General features: G+C 42.0%; 1 protein-coding gene and 1 non-coding gene across 5 annotated transcripts in view; both read right to left on the bottom strand.

Moving 5' to 3' along the window:
* The window catches only part of GABRB1 (gamma-aminobutyric acid type A receptor subunit beta1), a 400975-nt gene that overhangs the window by 56410 nt on the left and 324030 nt on the right, over positions 1-20535 (bottom strand). The window lies entirely within an intron of this gene.
* On the bottom strand, positions 17229-17335 carry LOC136148186 (U6 spliceosomal RNA). The gene has a single exon (XR_010659471.1). It is a non-coding gene; the product is annotated as a U6 spliceosomal RNA (small nuclear RNA).

Here is a 20535-nt window from a genome sequence, read left to right as displayed (position 1 = left end):
AAATTGAATGGTTTTCTTCCCTGCACCTGCCTGCAGCTACTTTTCTACTATTAATATCCTTAATGACCTCTCAGTTCATTAAATGATAACCCTCCCCGAAAGCCTCACTCCAGAATTCTCAAAAAGAAAGCAATCTACAGCAGTAAAGCCTCTTCTGGCCGCTTTTCTGGTGGTTACGGTCATTCTCTGCATCCCATTATCTCCCTCGTGATGCCGCTCTAAGCCCTCTCTGCCCACAGTAGAGTATCTAGAGTTGTCCACAGTTGTTCCTCATTGCTGTGCTTTCCATTCACCCCACTCTGGTCTGACCGCCAGTCTCATCACCTCCAAACAGTTTTTGTTAGTACAACCATGACCCTTACCCTCACTTTGCTATATTCACTTTTTCGGTCCTCACTGTTACTTGATTTCTTAGCAGTATTTGACCCCAGTGTTTTTGTTTTCTTTCTTGATATTCTACTTCTTTAAGTTCCCCGATGCCATTTCTGCTGGTCATGCTCCTACTTATCTGGAAGCTCTGTCTTATAATTCTTTGTAGACTTATCTTCTCCCCAGAATGGGTCTTAGGCATTTCTCTCTTCTCATTTATTTTGTATTTTGTCCCTGGATGAGGCATTCAGGCCAGTGGATTTTACAATTCTCTTTGCCTGGATAACCTCCAAATGTGTACATATAGCATAGACCTCTCCTCTAAACTTTAGACCCATAGTATCACTGTGAACTTGACTTCATTGGATAACTAAAGCCACCTTAAGTTCAGTATTTTCAACAGGACCTCTTAGCCTCCTCATCTAAACCACAGAGTTGCACTGGTCATAAATTTGAGAGTCATCTTTGACCTTTTCCTCCTTATCTCCAATATCTAATTTGTCATCATTTAAAAATTTTAACATAGGAACATTTCTTGAATCAGTTCAGTTTTCTCCATCCCCACTCACACCTTTGCTTTTATTATTTTCAGCTAATGCTACTGCAATATTTTTAAAACTGGTTTACTTGCTTCTACTCTCTCTCTCTCTCTTTAGTCACTAAGTCGTGTCCAACTCTTGTGACCCCATGGATTGTAGCCTGCCAGGCTCCTCTGTCTGTGGGATTCTCCAGACAAGAATATTGGAGTGGGTTGCCATTTACTTCTCTCGGGGATCTTCCCAACCCAGGGTTGAACCCAGGTCTCCTGCACTGCAGGCAGGCTCTTTACCAACTGAGCTATGAAGGAAGTCCAACTTCTACTCTAGACTCCTCCAAATTGTTTTCCAAGGTGGTAGCCAGGTGACCAATTTCAAATGCACATCTGTTCACGTTCACCCTCTGCTTAAATTCTCTCAGGGGTTTCCTACTTCTCTCAGGACACAGACCAAGGCCATTAACATAGCCCCAAACCCTGAGTGCGATGCTCCCCCTTTCTCCAGCCTCTTCTTCCCGAGGATCTCCTCACTCTGCCTCCAGCCCTCTGGCTTCAGTTTCAGCTCCTCAAACACCCATGTTTCTTCTTGCCACAGGTCCTTCACACATGCTGGTGTTTATACCTGAATCTGCAATATTTTTACTTGGTCCCATTGGCTAGGTTACTATCAAGCCGTAAGATATTTTCATAGGAAAATTTTCATTAAGTCCCCAGGAGAAGTTTCTTTGGCTATTAAGCCCTCCTCTCCCCCAAATCATTGGAGTTCTCTCCATATCCTTGTTTCATTTTAATCTTGCAGACATGATGGATCATGCAATGTACCATGCTTACTCCCTGCCACTAGCTTCTCACATTGTCTGCACTGGGTAATGGTTACTGGCCTGGGTTCTGGAACTAAATTAACTAGATTTGAATTCTGGCTCCAGTATTCACTAGCTGTTTGACTTTTGTCAAGTTACTTAATATTTCTATGATTTTATTTTCTCATTTATAAAATAGAGATAATAATGAGTGGGTGCTCAGTTGCTTAGATTTGTCCTACTCTTTGTGGCCCTCTGGACTGTAGACCTCCAGGCTGCTTGATCCGTGGGGTTGTCCAGGCAAGAATACTAAAGCGGGTTGCCATTTCCTTCTCCCGGGGATCTTCCTGACCTAAAAATTGACCTATATCTCCTGCATTGCAGGTGGATTCTTTAACACTGAGCCGTCTGGGAAGCCCAGAAACAATATTTATTCTCAAATGGTTGTTGTGAGAAATAAATACATTAACGGGTATAAAACATTTAAAATAGTGTCCGATGCATTACAAATACTTAATAAAAATTAGTAGTTTTATTATTTCGTATATCAGCTGATATTTCCTATATCAGCACCCTTATGGCAGAAAGCAAAGAAGAACTAAAGAGCCTCTTGATGAAAGTGAAAGAGAAGAGTGAAAAAGTTGGCTTAAAGCTCAACATTCAGGAAACTAAGATCATGGCGTCTGGTCCCATCACTTCATGGCAAATAGATGGCCATGAGAGAGATGCTTTTTTGCTGCAGCTGTTAAGTGTTATTTTTGGGGGGACTCCAAAATCACTGCAGATGGTGATTGCAGCCATGAAATTAAAAGATGCTTGCTCCTTGGAAGAAAAGCTATGACCAACCTAGACAGCATATTAAAAAGCAGAGATTTTACTTTGCCAACAAAGGTCTGTCTAGTCAAGGCTATGGTTTTTCCAGTGGTCATGTATGGATGTGAGAGTTGGACTATAAAGAAAGCTGACTGCCGAAAGAATTGATGCTTTTGAACTGTGGTGTTGGAGAAGACTCTTGAGAGTCCCTTGGACTGCAAGGAGATCCAACCAGTCCATGCTAAAGGAGATCAGTCCTGAATATTCATTGGAAGGACTGATGCTGAAACTGAAACGCCAATACTTTGGCCACCTGATGCAAAGAGCTGACTCATTGGAAAAGATCCTGATGCTGGGAAAGATTGAGGGCAGGAGAAGAAGGGGACGACAGAGAATGAGATGGTTGGATGGCATCACCGACTCAATGGACATGAGTTTGAGTAAACTCTGGGAGTTGGTGATGGACAAGGAAATCTGATGTGTTGCAGTCCATGGGGTCACAGAGAGTTGGACAAGACTGAGTGACTGAACTGACCTGAACTGATATCAGCACAGCCTGAATTGCCAGGGTGCTTCATGTGAGAATGACTTTTGGGTTTCAATGCATGAATTCTTGGCTTAAAACTCTACTATACTTTGCATGTAATAACATGTATAGTATTTGATAAGTAGTTTTGATAATTCAAATTTTCAAATTATTTTGAATAATTATTCAAAATAATTCAAATTTTCTAAGGAAATACATTTGATTCCCTATTGTAATGGTAGATATTTTATATTAAAATAGGAGAGATGTTTCACAAAACTAGAACAAAAAATTTTACAAACTGTATGACGACACAAAAAGCCAAATAGCCAAAGCCATCTTGAGAAAGACAGACGGAGCGGGAATAATCAGGCTCCCTGACTTCAGGCCAGACTACAAAGCTACAGTCATCCAGGCAGCATGGCGCTGCAGAGACACAGAAACATAAATCAGTGGGACCGGACAGCAAGCCCAGGAGCAGCCCCACACACCACGGCCAGCTAGTCTATGACGAAAGAGGCAAGAGCATACAGCGGGGAACAGAAGTCTTTTCAATAAGTGGTGCGGGAAACTGGACAGCTACATGTAAAAGAATGAAATTAGAATACTTCCTAACACCATACACAAAAATAAACTCAAAATGGATCAAAGACCTAAATGTAAGACTGGACACTGAAACTCAGGGGGAAACATTGGCAGAGCACTCCTGGGCATAGATTGCAGCAAGCTCTTTTTTGGTCTACCTCCTAGAATAATAAAATTTACAAAAAATAAACAAATGAGATCCAATTAAACCTAAAATCTTTTGCACAGCAAAGGAAACCATACGCAAAACAAAATGACAACCCTCAGAATGGTATAAAATATTTACAAATAAAGCAAATGACAAGGGCTTAATCTCAAAAATATACTAACAGCTCATGAAGCTTTATATAAAAGAAAAAAGAAAAGACACCAAACAACCCAATAAAAAAAAATGAGAGAGTCTAAATAGACATTTCTCTAAAGAAGACATATAGATGAACAACAATCACATGAAAAGATGGGCAACATCACTAATTAGTAGAGAAATGCAAATTAAAACTGCACTGTGATACGTGTCACCTTACACTGGTCAGAATGGCCATCATAAAAAACCTGCAAACAGTAAATGCTGGAGAGGGTATGGAGAAAAGCGAGTCCGCTACACTGCTGGCAGGAGTGTAAACTGATACAGCCTCTATGGAGAGCAGTATGGAGACTTCGCAAAAAGCTAAAAATTAGAGCTCCCATATGAGCCAGCGATCCCACGCCTAGGGATATACCTGGTGAAGACCATAGTTTAAATAAATATATGCATCTCAGTGTTCACTGCAGCACCATTTCCAATAGCCAGGACATGGACACAACCTAAATGTCCATCAACAGAAAGAATGATAAAGAAGATGTGACACGGACATTCAATGGGATGTTACTCAGGGACAAAACGGAACAGAAGAGTGCCATTTGCAGAGATGTGGATGGATCTAGAGACCGTCATAGAGAGTGAAGTAAGTCAGAAAGAAAAGCAAATATCATATAATATCACTGATATGGGAAATCTAGAAAAACGGTACAGATGAACATATCTGCAAAGCAGAAACAGAGACACGGATATAGAGAACAAGCTTAGGGATGCCAAGGGGGGTAAGGGGAGGGATGAACTGGGATGTTGGAATTGCCATGTATATGCTTCTTTGCTTATCCTGTTCATGATGCCAACTGTCTTGCTGTTCACACTTTGCGCACTGTTTGTTGAATCCAGGGCAGGCGGTGCAGGAGCTAAGAGGCTGGAAGGAGACACAGAGAGCCGTGGGAATTACAGACACGTTTATCCTCTCCTGGCCGGCGCAGCAGCCACAGCCGAGGTCTCTGCCCTCACGGCCAAGCCAGCGGACACAGCCGCGACGCCGCCGCTTTCTGGGGGGACTGCCACGCGCGCTGCGCGGTGCCCACGGCCAAGCGCGTCTTGGGACGCGCAGGGCTGCCAGCGGTCTCAGCTGCTGCACGCTCAGTGTTTGCGAACGCGGGGCCAGCGAGCCTGCGCACCGTCTGCTGATTCGCTCTCTCCCCACAGCAGTGCTGTGTACGCATAGAGGAAGAAGGAGACCCTCCTGCGAGGCGCAGGAAACTTTCCTCAACGCTCTGCGGTGACCTAAGCGGGAAGGAAATCTGAAAAGAGGGATGTGTGCGTACCTAGAACTGATTGACTTTGCTCTACAGAGGAGCCTAACAACACTGTAAAGCAGCTATGTTCCAATAAAAATGAAAACATAGGAGAGATGCTATTTGTAGGACTAACTGTAAAGGCATTATGGTTTGCTCCATAGAACCGTACAATCAAAACACAGGCAGAAAGTACCTTTGATGCAAGGTTATATCTGCACTCCTGCCTCAATAGAAATATGGCTGCACACCCTAATTTAGAACCAGGATTCGAGACACATTATATTGTCATTATCTTACTGTCATTATGTCATGGGCTTCCCTGCTGCCTCAGTCGGTAAAGAATTTGCCTGCAATGCAGGAGATCCAGTTTCAATCCCCGAGAGGGGAAGAGCCCCTGGAGAAGGAAATGACAACCCATTCCAGTATTCTTACCTGGAAAATCCCATGGACAGAGGAACCTGGTGGGGTATAGTCCCTGGGGTCACAAAGAGTCAGACATGACTTAGCAACCAAACCACCACCATATTATATTAGCATTGTATATCATTATATCGCATTAGCACAGGCAGTGTCTTCCACATTCTTACATGAACTTAGCTCTTTCCTTACATATTTTAGGAGATTGAGTTTCATTGTTTATTTTCCAACACCATATAAATGGAAAAGATCAACTCTGAATTGCAGTACTCCTACAATCAATCATTTAAAAAACACATAGGTAAAGAATCAGGTTATTTCTTAGGTTTTATCCCCCAAAATGATATTTTTACTCCACACTTTGTACTTCAGAAAAGAAAGTGCTCTTCTTTATCCCCCATCACAGATGTCTCCTTAACTACAGACATTACCAGCAGAATAACAAGAGCATTCTCAAGATTATTCTGCGTCTGTTCATTTTTAAAAAAGCTTTCCTGCAGAGTCGAAGCAGCCACTGCTCTTGCTGTCACTGTGTGATTATATTTGAACAAATTAGGTGATTCCCTCCCTCCCCACCACCCATGTTGGTCAATGTAATAGGCTCCCAGAGCGAAACAAAATAGAAATTCATTTTTACTTCATGCCTGATGCAGAAGGCACACATCAGAAACGCAGATCACCATTTTATTTTAAAAAGAGATTACCATCTGCTCTGTGTAGGAACTATTCAGGCCCTGTCTAATTGTGACGTGTATTTTTAGTTCAGGATCTTTTGACAACAAATTGCCTTCAGTTTTTCTTTAAAGGGAATATGTACGTTTGACTCTTAAGAGAAGGACAGAATGAAAATGGAGGAATGTTTTTGTCTGGAATTTTTAATAAGGTAACATTGGATTTAAGAGCTTAGCCCTACAGAAAATGGTGTTAAAAACAAAGTAAACTGGAAAGGATTGAAAATCTTTGGATAATCCCCACAATTCCTTTAAGGATTTAACTCAGCTTCACTATTTATGAACGTGTAGAATAATGGTGCCTTGATTTTACAGGATGCTTTCAGAGCAATTTCTCCACTTTGGGTCATGTTTTTTCAGCTCATAAAGTGCTAAGATTTGCTAGGCACATTGGGAAGCTGATTTAAATTTTAGGCCAATCAAGGACCATTTAGATGAAATGAACTAAACCATGTACAAGTACTTTAAGTACAAAGAGTTCTACAAATGCAAGATGGTGTGACTACTGTTAAATAACTGACGGAGGAGCTAAGATGGCTTTTCCAAGCACTCACCTTCACTTTCAACCATTGAATAACAAATCTCCGGGTGAAAAAAATGACAAGTGCTCCCATTATGATGTTCATTGCTGAGAGGCACACTGCAGACCTCACAGTGCTGTCTGGCCCCCTCGAGGTTTGAAATCTTTGCAAAAACTGTGAGTACAGCCAAAAGCCATCAGTCCTTGAAGGAGAAGAATATTTTTAGGAGTTGCTTCACTTTACCAGCGAGCAGTTTATTTTATTTGATTCTTCTGATGAGTTTAAGTACTAGGAAACTGTAGTGCAACCAGTTCTTGTACTTCTGGTGGGAAACACAACCTAAAATTTCCTTGTAGCTGGGTATGATCATCTTTAAGCTAAGACATAAGAGACTTTGGTTACAGATAATACCATGGTTACCATTTTGATGTTGGCTATGGGCAAGACTGGTATTTTTAAAAACTGAAGAGTCCCCCAAATACTCTACAGATGTGTCATACAAACTTAGAAAGTCCCGGAGACTACAGGTACATACAGGGCACTTTCTAAAGTGTTGTGTTGAAATTACTACTGTTAGGGACTGAATTATGTTCCCACTAAAATTCATATCCTACAGTGCTATCCCTGAGTGTCTCAGAATGCGGTTGTATTTGGGAGACAGGGGTCTTTACAGAGGTAACTAAGTTAAAATGAAGTCATTAGTGTGGATCTTAATGCAATACGACTGATGTCCTTCTAAGAAGAGGGGATTTGGATATAGACACTTCCAGAGGGACTTCCGCTCCAAACCACCTCTGGACTTGAGCTGCAATATGAATCCTCTCCTGGGGCCTTGGCCTTGTTGGTCTGTCTGGCAGATTTCACACTTGATAGCCCTCAAAATTTCATAAACCAGTTCTTTCTTTTATATATGTACACACATCCAGTTTGTTTTCTTTGGAAAACGTTCAAACGACTACCTTTGGATGTTTATATTCTTAAAAAAAAAAAAAACAACATACAGTACGAACTACTCCTAAATTATACATTCAAGTTTAGTGGCTGACTGACTAGGTTTTGGAGCTATAATTGATGTTTAGCTGCCCAGTCGTGTCTGACACTTTTGCAACCCTGTGGGTTGGGATTCTCCAGGCAGGAATACTTGAGTGCTTTTCCATTTTTCTTCTCCAGGAGATCTTCCTGACCCAGGGATAGATAGAGATGGTGGGATCAAATCTTGACTCTGCTACTTTCCAGCAAGATGTCTTGGAGCAAGCCACTTAATCTCTTAATTTCTTTTTCTATAATACAGGAATTACTGGGTTGTGGTGAGAATTTAAGGAGTAAAATGTTTTTGAAGCATTTAGCAGAATTAAATCATAAGCTCTCAAGATATGCTAGTTACTGTCATCATTATTATTATTATTTATACATTTTTTTCCAGTCAGGATTCTTAGGCAGTAGGAACTAAGTTAAATAAAAAGTAATTTAATGAAAGAATGGTGGGAACCTCACAGGTTCCCTGAGCGTGTCGGGGATCCAGGCTCTGAGGTCATAAAGCTAGACACCACTGCCGAAATCAATGGTGTAGAGCTGACCGAGGCCCCGCTGCTGCTTCTACCCCGACATCGCTCCTGCGGTCCATGGCGCTGAGCCTGGAGACCAGAGCCACCCCATCAGCTGTCGTGGTGCTGGTCTTCTCACAGTGGGCTTCTCTGTGCTCCTTTCTTCTTTGCATCACTAACTTCCGACCCACGGTGGCCATAAGCACGAGTGAATGAGCGGAGGAACCTATCTCTGTCTCATGCCCAGATGCAAGGGGTCCTGGAAAAGTATCAGGTGTTTTCTGTTTAGATAGTGAGAGACAAGCTCTATTTGATACACAGGAGGCGGGGATACACAAGACATAGGAATGCTGGATATTCAGAAAGTGACCAACACTCACCACATGTGAATGGACATTACAATCAAGTGACCTCCAATCACGGAAACACCTCTGTTTTTTTACAATGCTTTCCTAATCCTGTTTCCTTCTATAACCGCTACCACCTCTGACAGCTCCCAAACTCTTACTCCTAAACTTATCTTTTATGTATGTGTTGACTTGGTTTAGGAAATTTGTTGTGATAATGGTAACATGAAGGGGTCTAACATTATTTTATGGCCTATAAAGATATTTCATTGTGATTGCTAGGGAAAAACACCTCATTGCAAGAGAGAAAGTATTGAAAAGCATGAATTTTGGAGTCAGAAAGAACAGGGTTTGTATCCTGCCTTTCTGCTTAGCATCATAATGGTTAAGTGGCAAGTTTTTAAACCTTGGGTCTCAGTTTCTCTATCTGTAAAACAGGAATAACAGTTAACTGCTGATCTTGAAGGATGTTTGTGAGAGTCAGACATAATCATGCAATGTAGGACTGGGCAAAAACAGGACCTATTGTAATGATTTTCAGCCTTCAGGGGTATAAAAAAGGCCAATGAAACAATATTTTTAATCTGATTTCATCAGATTTTGACCCACAAGACAAGGACAAAGCAAATGTCAATTATTTTGAGTGGTTTCTTTTTTTCCTGGATGGCATTATTATTGAACATTACATGATGGAATCTTTTGGGTTAAAAATCCCATTTAAAAAATAAATGATCAACATTTAGATCAACATCTCCCAAGGCATTTTTATTAAGGTTTACGACCCACTCTCCCCTGCCAAGTCAAACCAGCACAAAGGCCATCTTACCTATGATAGACGCGTTCCAGCTGCTACACAGAGCATTTTCCCGCTTGTCTGTTTGTCTTGGGCATAAATGCAGCTGGAGAGGACACGGTATACAGGGCTAATGGGTGACTGTCAGGCCATGGTCAGTCAGGAAATATTTCCTTAAAGTTTACTCCTTGGAAGACGGTTTGCAGACCAATTTGGGGGAACAGAAGATCTTCCTAAGAGAGCAAACTGACTTTCTTAAATATATACATGCACTCCATAGTTTTCTCGAAAAAAAATTTTTTTTGTATCCTGAGAATTAATGTGAATAAGACATATCTATTTACTTATTCCTTTACTGAAAGAGTCATTTAATGAGTATTAGTCAATTTCTTCTATGAACCAGGCACTTTGCTCTGCACCTGGGAGAAAAAAGGAGGAATACAGGCAGTATCTCTTTATTCACGTAGTTTTTAGACCAGTCGGGAAAGCAAATGACAATAATGTTATTTATAAGAAATGCATATTTGATCATTCAAATGACCAAAATAAATTTCATATATTTTTGTGTCATGGTTCATGGTTCACATCTGGCTCATACTTCCCCAAAGCCATGGAATTTCCTGAGTGATAAGAGCCGTGGGAGCGTCTTTTATTATAAAATTAGTGTTTAGTCCTCAGTTCTTGAAACCCTAAAGGTGAAACGAGCGTCTTTTTATTTACAAAAGACAGTTCTAAAGCTGGGTTCTTATTAGCATGCCGCCTTTTGGAAAGCAAAGGATGGAGACTGGTGGCCCGTGCAGCCAACCATGAGACTGGAAAGTGGAAGTGTGAGCCGCCCAGTCGGGTCTGACTCTCCGTGACCCCACGGACGGCAGCCCCCAGGCTCCTCTGTCCATGGACTTCTCCAGGCCAGAATACTGGAGTGGGTTGCCTTGCCCTCCTCCAGGGGGTCTTCCCAACCCAGGGGTCGGATGCGAGTCTCTTGCATTGTAGGCAGATTTTTTACCGTCTGAGCCAGCAAGGAAGCCCAACCATGAGATTAGTGGGTTGGAGATTTCATGCAGTCCCATCCTTCCACCTCTGGGGAGAAGAGAAGAGGTGGAAGTTGAATCAATCACTAATGCCTATGATTTGATCAGTCATGCCTCTGTAATGAAGCCTCTAAAAAAACATGAAAGGACTGGTGTTGAGGAGCTTCTCATCTGTGGGGTTTGCAGTATCTCCAGGGAAATAGTGTCAGAATTGAGTTGTAGGACATTGGCTGGTGTTGGAGAATTGCTTGGCTCTGTACCAGCTGTTTTATATGCGATTAATCTTCACAACAAACCTATGAAGTGCACGTTATTTTATAGATGAGGAAATTCAGGTTGAGAAGGGTTGAATAGCTTGCTGAAGGTTACATAACTAGAAAGTGGAATAGTTGTGGGTTCTCCCTGAGTGAAGGGCACAAATCTCTATCATTGCTTTACCGCCTTACAAGAGAGGTCCATCTTGTGACTCACACAGCTGATGAAACAAATGGCTACATCAGCTGAAGTGTACAGCAAGAGAACTGCTGACCCCTCAGGGCCCCTTGATGCACCAGGACTGATGGTGCTAATGGTGTCTATAAATTAGGAAAATAGTCATCAGGCCAACCAAGTTGAAATCCAGGGACAGAAATGCTTTTGTAATAGTTACCTCCATAGAAGGGAGGAAAAAACCATAGAAATTCATTGCTTTATTAAATGATTCCAGGAGATCTTTAGGCCATACTGTTTCTCTGTGTTTTTTTTGGGGGGGGGGTTCTGAAAAAGCAAACAATTTTTATGCCCCACCTTCTAGTTCTTTCCAAGATTATTTTCATTTGTGAAAACTGGGTGTCTATTCTGAAAGGGTGTGACTGAGGTCTGGAAAGTTACGGTAGACGCATACAGAGTAAGCGAGGACTGACTTACAGACTCTAGACAATCCAGGGACTGTTCCTTCAGTTTGAAGACGATACTGCTATGTTACTAAGTGGTAAACAGAATAAACTCTGCAATAAGCCATAAAGCAGAGAGTTAAGTGGAAAGTGTCCTATAACATGCAAGAAACCAGAACCTAAGGTGGCAATGGGAGAAAGTCAAGAAGCACCCAATTCTCATTATAGAGCCTTAAAAATCTCATAGATTGAGAGCACCAGGTACCTTTAAAAGTCAGGGTGATAAGTGTCCAGCAACAAGGAATTTCTGAACGATGGTATTTCCCCACAATGGAACATTATACAGCTGTTAAAAAAATAGGGATGAGCTCTATGATAAGATATGGAAAGATATCCATGTAACAGTGTTAAGTGAAAAATCAAGGTTCAAAATAATGTACATGAAATGCCACTTTTATTAAGAAATGGGAAAAGTGAAGTGTATATTTGTATTTGCTTGTACTTGTGTAAAGAGAGGGCTTCCCTGATGGTTCAGGTGGTAAAGAATCCACCTAGGGTGGGGGAGACCTGGGTTCGATCCCTGGGTTGGGAAGATCCCCTGGAGGAGGGCACGGCAGCCCACTCCAGTATTCTTGCCTGGAGAATCCCTGCGGACAGAGGAGCCTGGCGGGCTGCAGTTCCTGGGGTCGCAAAGGGTAGGACACGACTGAGCAAATAAGCACAGCGCAGCACAATGTAAAGAGGCCTGAGAAGGATAAATCAGAAACAAACAAAAATGGTGAAGGAAAAGGATGAATTTGGAAGGAGTGGGAGCAGTGGGACTTCCCAACATTTACCTTTTAGCTTCATCTTTACGTTTTAGCTATGTAGATGCATTGCTTTTTCAAATCTTTGAAAATAAAGTGGTGCACAGCAATACTGATAAGGAGTGGTCTAAAATACATAAAGACCTCCTGAAGCTCAATGTTAAGAAGACAGAAAACTCAATTAAAAAATGAGCAAAAGATCTCAAAGACATCACCAAAGAAGAAACACAGCTGGCATAGAGATGTAAGAAAAGATAAGGAGTTTCATGCTCAGTCCTGTCTGACTCTTTGGGACCCCATGGGCTATAACCCACCAGGCTCCTCTGTCCATGGAATTCTCCAGGCAAGAATACTGGAGTGGGTAGCTATTCCCTTCTCCAGGGGTCTTCTTGACCCAGGGATCGAACCTGGGTCACCCACATAGCAACTCCTGCAGCTCAATTCCAGAAAAATAAATGACCCAATCAAAAAATGGGTCAAAGAACTAAACAGACATTTCTCCAAAGAAGACATACAGATGGCTAACAAACACATGAAAAGATGCTCAACATCACTCATTATTAGAGAAATGCAAATCAAAACCACAATGAGCTACCATTACACGCCAGTCAGAATGGCTGCTATCCAAAAGTCTACAAGCAATAAATGCTGGAGAGGGTGTGGAGAAAAGGGAACCCTCTTACACTGTTGGTGGGAATGCAAACTAGTACAGCCACTATAGAGAACAGCGTGGAGATTCCTTAAAAAACTGGAAATAGAACTGCCATATGACCCAGCAATCCCACTCCTGGGCATACACACTGAGGAATCCAGATCTGAAAGAGACACGTGCACCCCAATGTTCATCGCAGCACTGTTTATAATAGCCAGGACATGGAAGCAACCTAGATGCCCATCCGCAGATGAATGGATAAGGAAGTGGTGGTACATATACACCATGGAATATTACTCAGTCATTAAAAAGAATTCATTTGAATCAGTTCTAATGAGATGGATGAAACTGGAGCCCATTATACAGAGTGAAGTAAGCCAGAAAGATAAAGAGCAATACAGTATACTAACGCATATATATGGAATTTAGAAAGATGGTAATGATAACCCTATATGCAAAACAGAAAAAGAGACACAAATGTACAGAACAGAATTTTGGACTCTGTGGGAGAAGGCGAGGGTGGGATGTTTCGAGAGAATAGCATCGAAACATGTATATTATCAAGTGTGAAACAGATCACCAGCCCAGGTTGGATGCATGAGACAAGTGCTCGGGGCTGGTGCACTGGGAAGACCCAGAGGAATCACATGGAGAGGGAGGCGGGAGGGGGGATCGGGATGGGGAATCCATGACTGATTCATGTCAATGTGTAACAAAAACCACTACAATATTGTAAAGTAATTAGCCTCCAACTAATAAAAATAAATGGAAAAAAAGAGAAAACTACAAACTGAAATAGCAGTGAGATACCACCGCACACCTACTGAAATGGCTAAAATCCAAAATAGTGACACCACCAAATGCTGGTGAGGATACGGAGCAAAGGAACTTCTAGTCACTGCTAGTGGGCAAAGTGGTCCAGCCACTTTGGGCGACAGTTTGGTATCTTCTTACAAAACTAAACCTACTCTTCCCATACTATCCAGAAATTGCACTCCTTGGTATTTGCCAAAATGGGCTAAAAACTTACATCCATACAAAACCTGCACATATATGTTTATAGCAACTTTAGTTGTAATTACAAAACATGAAAGAAGCCAAGATGTCCTTCAGTAGGTAAATGGATAAACTGTGGCATGTTCATAAATGGAATATTACTCAGTGCTAAAAAGACATGAGCTGTCAAGCCAATATTGCTAAGTGAAAGAAGCAGATTTGGAAAGACTGCATGCTATATGGCTATAGGCTCAATGATTGTGTGCCTGCAAAATTCACATGTTAAAATTCTAATGTCCAATGTGATGGTATGAGAAGGTGGAGTTTGGGGGAGGTGATTAGTCCACAAAAGCAGAGTTCTCATGAATGGTATTAGTGCCCTTACAGAAGATGCTTCAAAGATCTCCCTTGACCCTCCCATCACGTGAGGACACAGAGAGAAGATGCCACCTGGACCAGGAAGCAGACCCTCACTAGATACCAAATTAGCTGGCATCATGATCTTGGACTTCCCAATCTCCAGAATGTCAGAAATAAATTTCTATTGTTTATAAGCCATCCAGTCTATGGTATCTTGTTAAAGCAACCCAAAGGACTAAAATATTTATGATTCCAAGCATATGACATTTTAGATGTGTCAACACTGGAAGTCCAATCTGATACTTAACATGATCAAAGAGGTTCACAGTAATGTTTACCATTATGAAATTTAGAATCTTAGGAAGCAGAGAATATCCCAAAATGTCACAAAGGTAGAAACTATTCATATATACAAATTCAAACATCAGAATAACATTGCCCGTCTCAGGAGCAATATCCAAAGCTAGAAGACACCAAAATATTGCTTTAGAAAACCCAAGGGAAATTGTTTTCTTACACAGGAGTATATCTACATAAAAATTCAATTGTCAAGAGTGAGTAAAGGCATTGCTAGACATGCAAGATCTCAAAACATTTATCTCCCCTCAGCCACGCACAGGAAGCTACAGAAGCCTCCACTAAGATGTAAATTAAGGAAGAAGATGCTGTGAATCTCTGAAAACAGAAGCTCCAACGCAAAAGATAGACAAGAAATCCTTAGGATGATCTGAGCAGAGATCCTAAGATGAGAGCAGTGCAGACAGATTTTATTTTTACTGACAATAAAGGCAGGAAAGGGAATATTCTTTTACATATTAGAAGACAAATTCAATGCATTTATATCCAGAAGGCTTACAAAAGCATTCACTTGAAGATTGATCTTGAGTCACCTTAAAATAAGGATGGATATATCAAAGGAATCACTTAACATGAAACCTCCCGAAATGTATTTTCAGTTTACTACTAGGAAAAAATACTTAAGTGGGAGGAACTTTGATGGAATTCCTTATTACATTTTTATATTTTTAGTAGTTTTTGCTTAAATAAAAAACATTGAAAAGAAATTGGTTTGAGAAGTATGACAAGAAAGATCTCTGGACCATCTATATTTTCTCCCCATTAAACCCTTACTACTATAATAAAATAAACAAAATATCCAAAATAAGCAATTCCAAACATGCAAGCAAAAAAAAAAAATGTGAATGTAAATATAACAGCTAGGCAATAGGCAAATTAGAATGCACGTATATGCTCAGAATCTAGAAGAAAGCTATGTTTTAAAGACGATGATACATATGGTGACGTTAAAAGAAATAAAATCAACAATTCATCTTGACTTTTGGTTTGGTTGGATCGAATATTGTTTTGTTGGGGAAACACAGTAGACACTCTTGGCCTAAATGGAAGGATTAGATGAAGACTAGATGAGGGGACTACTTTATTTGACTAGTTTTGGAAATGATCTCACGATTATCTGGTTCATGATTTTCCTGTCTGGCACTGTAAATCTGCAGGGCAGTGATCTATAGACATGACTCTTTTCTTGACCATCATAGCGCCTAATATCATAGCAGCATAGGAAAGTGCCTTATCCATCGAGTAAACAATGACTGAGAGTCCAGCATAACACTAATTCCTCCTGAACTGTTAGTTTGCAAAAACCATCATAATCTCTAATTTCAATACATTTCCTAAAATATGGAAATGAACTTTTATCTCCTTCCATTTTACTCTACTCATTCACTCAGCACATCATTATTGAAGGAATTCTCTGTGAAAGCCTCTTTCTTGGGCATCTTTTTACTAAAAACTAGTACAGGCGAAATCATCTCTTTTTTCTCTCAAATTATAGGGAAGTTAACTCTCTACATTGACAAGGATCATGAAATGTTTCAGTTCATAAGCTATGAGATGACCATAAACCCAGGGTTGATTTGTTACTTTTATGTCATCAGAGTTCATAGCACTCTGAATATAATTGAAAAGCATGTGATTGCTTTTCTGGATGACATGCATGCTAGTCCACAGCTTACACCACAGTCATGATTTGTTATGATTTCAGGTGGCAACCAGTCTAGCACATATTATCACTGTGACGTCAGGAAGGCATTAACATTTATTGAGCACTTGTATGTTGCAGACATTTCTTTACAGCAACCTCATGAGGTAAGTATTATGGTCCATATTTCACAGAAGAAGCAAATGGTGCACAGAGTGGAATACTGACAGCCTGTCCGGGTAGCAACTCTGGGCTGAAACCCAGTGATGTCTGATTCTTATCCCATGCGTTTTCTACTATGATATACAGGAGTTGGCCTGTAGGGCTTGTGGTCTTTGTAATAAATTAAGCCCAGATACAATTGAAATTATACACAAAAGTTTAAGTTAGTTGAAGAAGTGGGAAAAGGGATAGTTAGGGAGTTTGGGATTGACATGTGGACACTGCTATATTTAAAAGGGATAACCAACGAAGACCTACTACATAGCAGAGGGAACTCTGCTCAATGATGGGTGGAAGCCTGGATGGGAGGGGAGTTTGGGGGAGAGGACGCATGTGCACCTATGGCGGCGTCCCTCTGCTGTCCCCTCGAAGCTATCACACCACTGTTAATTGGCTATGCGAGTGAAAGTCGCTCGGTCGTGTCTGACTCTGTGACACCATAGATATACAGTCCATGGGATTCTCCAGGCCAGAATACTGGAGTGGTAGCCGTTCCCTTCTCTAGGGGATCTTCCCAACCCGGGGACTGAACCCAGGTCTCCCACATTGCAGGCGGATTCTTTACCGGCTGAGCCCCTAGGGAAGCTCGAGAACAGTGAAGTCGGCAGTCTATCCCCTCTCTAGCGGATCTTCCCAACCCGGGAATCAAACCAGGGTCTCCTGCACTGCAGGCGGATTCTTCACCAGCTGAGTTACCAGGGAAGCCCCAAGATACGGAGCGCTTCACGAATGTGCATGTCACCCTTGAGCAGGGGCCATGCTAATCTTCTCTGTCCTGTTCCAATTTTACTATATGTGCTGCCAAAGCGAGCACAGAAGTAAAACACAGGAACATAAAATAAAGTGTTTAAAAAGAAATGTGTATTGAAAACCCTGTCTTTAGAAGACTCATATATACTCTTGCCTTAGAACCTCATTTTCACTCATTTCACTCATTTCAGGAGTGTCCAACACTTTGCGACCCCATGGACTGTGGCCTACCAGCTCCTCCATCCATGGGATTTTCCAGGCAAGAGTACTGGAGTGGGTAGTTTCATTGAATTAGTCAAGGCTGCGATCCATGTAATCAGTTTGGTTAGTTTTCTGTGATTGTGGTTTTCATCCCGCCCTCTGATGGAGAAGGATAAGAGGCTCATGGAAGCTTCCTGATGGGAGGGCCTGGCTGCGGGGGAATCTGGATCTTGCTCTGATGGGTGGGACCATGCTCAGTGAATCTTTAATTCAATTTTCTATTGATGGGTGGTGCTCTGCTCCTTTCTTGTAGTTGACTTGCGGCGGAACTATGGTAGGGGTAATGTGGTAAAGGCGACCTCCTCAAAACGACTTACGCCAGCATGCTGTGGCTCCAAGGACGGCTGTATTCGGCGCCCCTGACCCCAGGCCGGCACTGTCAGCCGAGCCTGCACCGGAGACTCCGGGACACTCGCAGCAAGGCCGGGCCGGCCTCTGTGGGCGCTGCTCCTTTCTCCTGGGTCCCCGTGCGCCCTCCCAGAGTCCGTCTCCCCAGTCCTGCGGACGCCCTGCAACCAAGCCCCACTGGCCTCCAAAGCCGGGTTCCCGGGGGTTCTCAGTCCCTCTCCTGGGTCCCCAGGTTGGGAACGCTGTCGTGGGCCCTATAGAGCGTTCGCAGTAGTGGGGAACTCCTTTGGTAGACTTGTTCCCCAGTTTGGGGGTCGTCTGCCCAGGGGCTCGTGGCGGGACTAACATGCCTCGCGCCGAGGCCTGCAGCAGCCGGAGCCGCGTCCCCGCAGCAGGCCCTGCGGACCCGCAGGAGACCCACGGACGCGCAGAGGCAGGCCCGGCCCCGGCTCTGGGGCTCCCGGCGCACGCTAGCTTTTCTCTGAGCCCTCTGAGTGCCTCTGGAAGGTGTGGGATCGATTCTAAACACGATTTTGCCCCTCCTACTGTCTTGTTGGGGCTTCTGCTTTGCCCTTGGATGCGGGATATCTTTTTTGGGTGAGAAGAAAAAGGCACCCCACTCCAGTGCTCTTGCCTGGAAAACCCCGTGGACGGAGGAGCCTGCTCGGCTGCAGTCCATGGGGTCTCACAGAGCCGGACATACTGAGCGACTTCTTTCCTTTCCTCTCCAGCATTCTCCTGTCAATGGCTGTTCAGTGGTTAGTTACAATTTTGGCGTTCTCACAGGAGAAGATGAGCACGTCTTTCTACTCTACCATCTTTTTTAGGTCAACTGAATCTCTGCAGAAACACTTTGGAAATGAAGCATGTGCATCTCCCAAGCCCATTTAGGAAGGAGAAGCCCTCACATTTCTTGAGAGCTCACACTGGGTATTACCCTTTGGTGTCTCAAATCCCGCATTAGAGGATTGTGTTAATGATTCTAGAGGCCCTTAGTTAACCTTCAAATTCCCTGATTCTTCACCATGGATTTTTTTTTTTTTTAATTTGTGCCTTACACTGCCAAACAAAGTGCTTTAGTGATATAATCTAAACCAACAACCCCTACAAGACTGTGAATCTATATTATATAGAGGTGAAAACACTAGCTTTTGAATCAGAAAGACCTGGGTTCAAAACCTTTGGCATTAATGAGCTGTGTAATTTTAAGCAAGTTACTTTTAAGCTTTTGAATCTTTGTTACTACCTCTAGAAGCTAGTGATGCTTCTTTCTTGATGGAGATATTGTGAGGATAATATGAAATATGTAATACATGTGAAACACAATACTTGGTACAGAGCCGGCCTACAATGAAGCACTGATGTAATCACAACTTTTATTTAAAAGAGATACAGTACTTATGCCTCCTCTGACCCTACGTTTGCTCTCCAGTAAGACAGACTTCATTTTCTGGTATCCATGAGTTGTGTTAGGCTGCAAATTTCTGAGCCTCATTTTGTAACCAGAGTCTATCAGTCATTCTTAGCCATTCTCTGAATCAGAGCAGCTGACAGAAACTTCAGTGAGGTCATTATTTTTAGTTTTGGAATCGTTAGAGAGTCTGCAGGGGATTTTCCACGGCATTCAACAAATTAGCAAAGGTCATCAAAACAAACCCACTTACTGAATTCATTGGCTCGAAATCCTATCAAACCAGTGCTGTTGTATTAAAATAAAGCACTTTCTACTTGCAGTATTTCCATAAAAAAATGAAGCTCAATTATTTTTAGATTGGCTCTATTGTTGCTACATTTTAAAGTCACAAATTTTGATGGCAAGTTAACTCATCTCCTACCTGTAACCCCCTCACCATGTAATCATGTGATTCTTCAGTCTAAAATTTCCTCACTTTTCCTCTCTGTCCATCCAAGTCTGAAGTCCCATTTCCTTTAGTAAGCCATTCCTAAATTATTTAATCCCTGGTCTTGGGTCTGCTTTGCTCTTGACCCAGAACAGGACATTTATATAAATGTGTGTGTGTGTGTGTGTGTATACTATATATATATATATATATATATATAATATCTTTTTCTAAGTGTGGTTTTGACTTTATTTGGCTCTGTACAAGGCATTAAACATAACATAAACATAACATTAACATAACATATATAACATTAACATAACATAACAAACATAAACATAACATTAAGCATAAACATAAACAACGCTTTTCTCTTGACCCAGAACAGGACATTTATATAAATGTGAGTGTCTCTGTGTGTGTATATATATATTATATATATATATATAATATATCTTTTTCTAAGTGTGGTTTTTGTGAGGCTGTCATGGCTAACGCCATGCCAGGCAGCCTAGAGTAGGAGTAGGCCTGGTTTCCTGGGGTAACATAATTATCAGGCCTCCTGGAGCCAGCCAATCAACATATGCCTAGCCAGAAGAAAGGGAACCTATCAGGGGAAAGCTGAAAGCCCCACGTTGGGCCAACAAAAATTACCTTGCAACTGTGTAACCAATGCGCTTATGCCAACTACCTGCTGCTTGTTTTGACCTAATAAATACCCGAGAGAATGGGGCTTGGGGCCTTTCGTCCTCACACACCTGGTGAGGGCGGGAGGCCCTGGCTCGAGTCAGTAATAAATTCCCCTATTGCGAGT

Source organism: Muntiacus reevesi, chromosome 16, assembly GCF_963930625.1.
Source record: "Muntiacus reevesi chromosome 16, mMunRee1.1, whole genome shotgun sequence".
In the NCBI taxonomy this organism is placed as follows: domain Eukaryota; kingdom Metazoa; phylum Chordata; class Mammalia; order Artiodactyla; family Cervidae; genus Muntiacus; species Muntiacus reevesi.
This window is presented reverse-complemented; position numbering and strand designations above follow the sequence as displayed.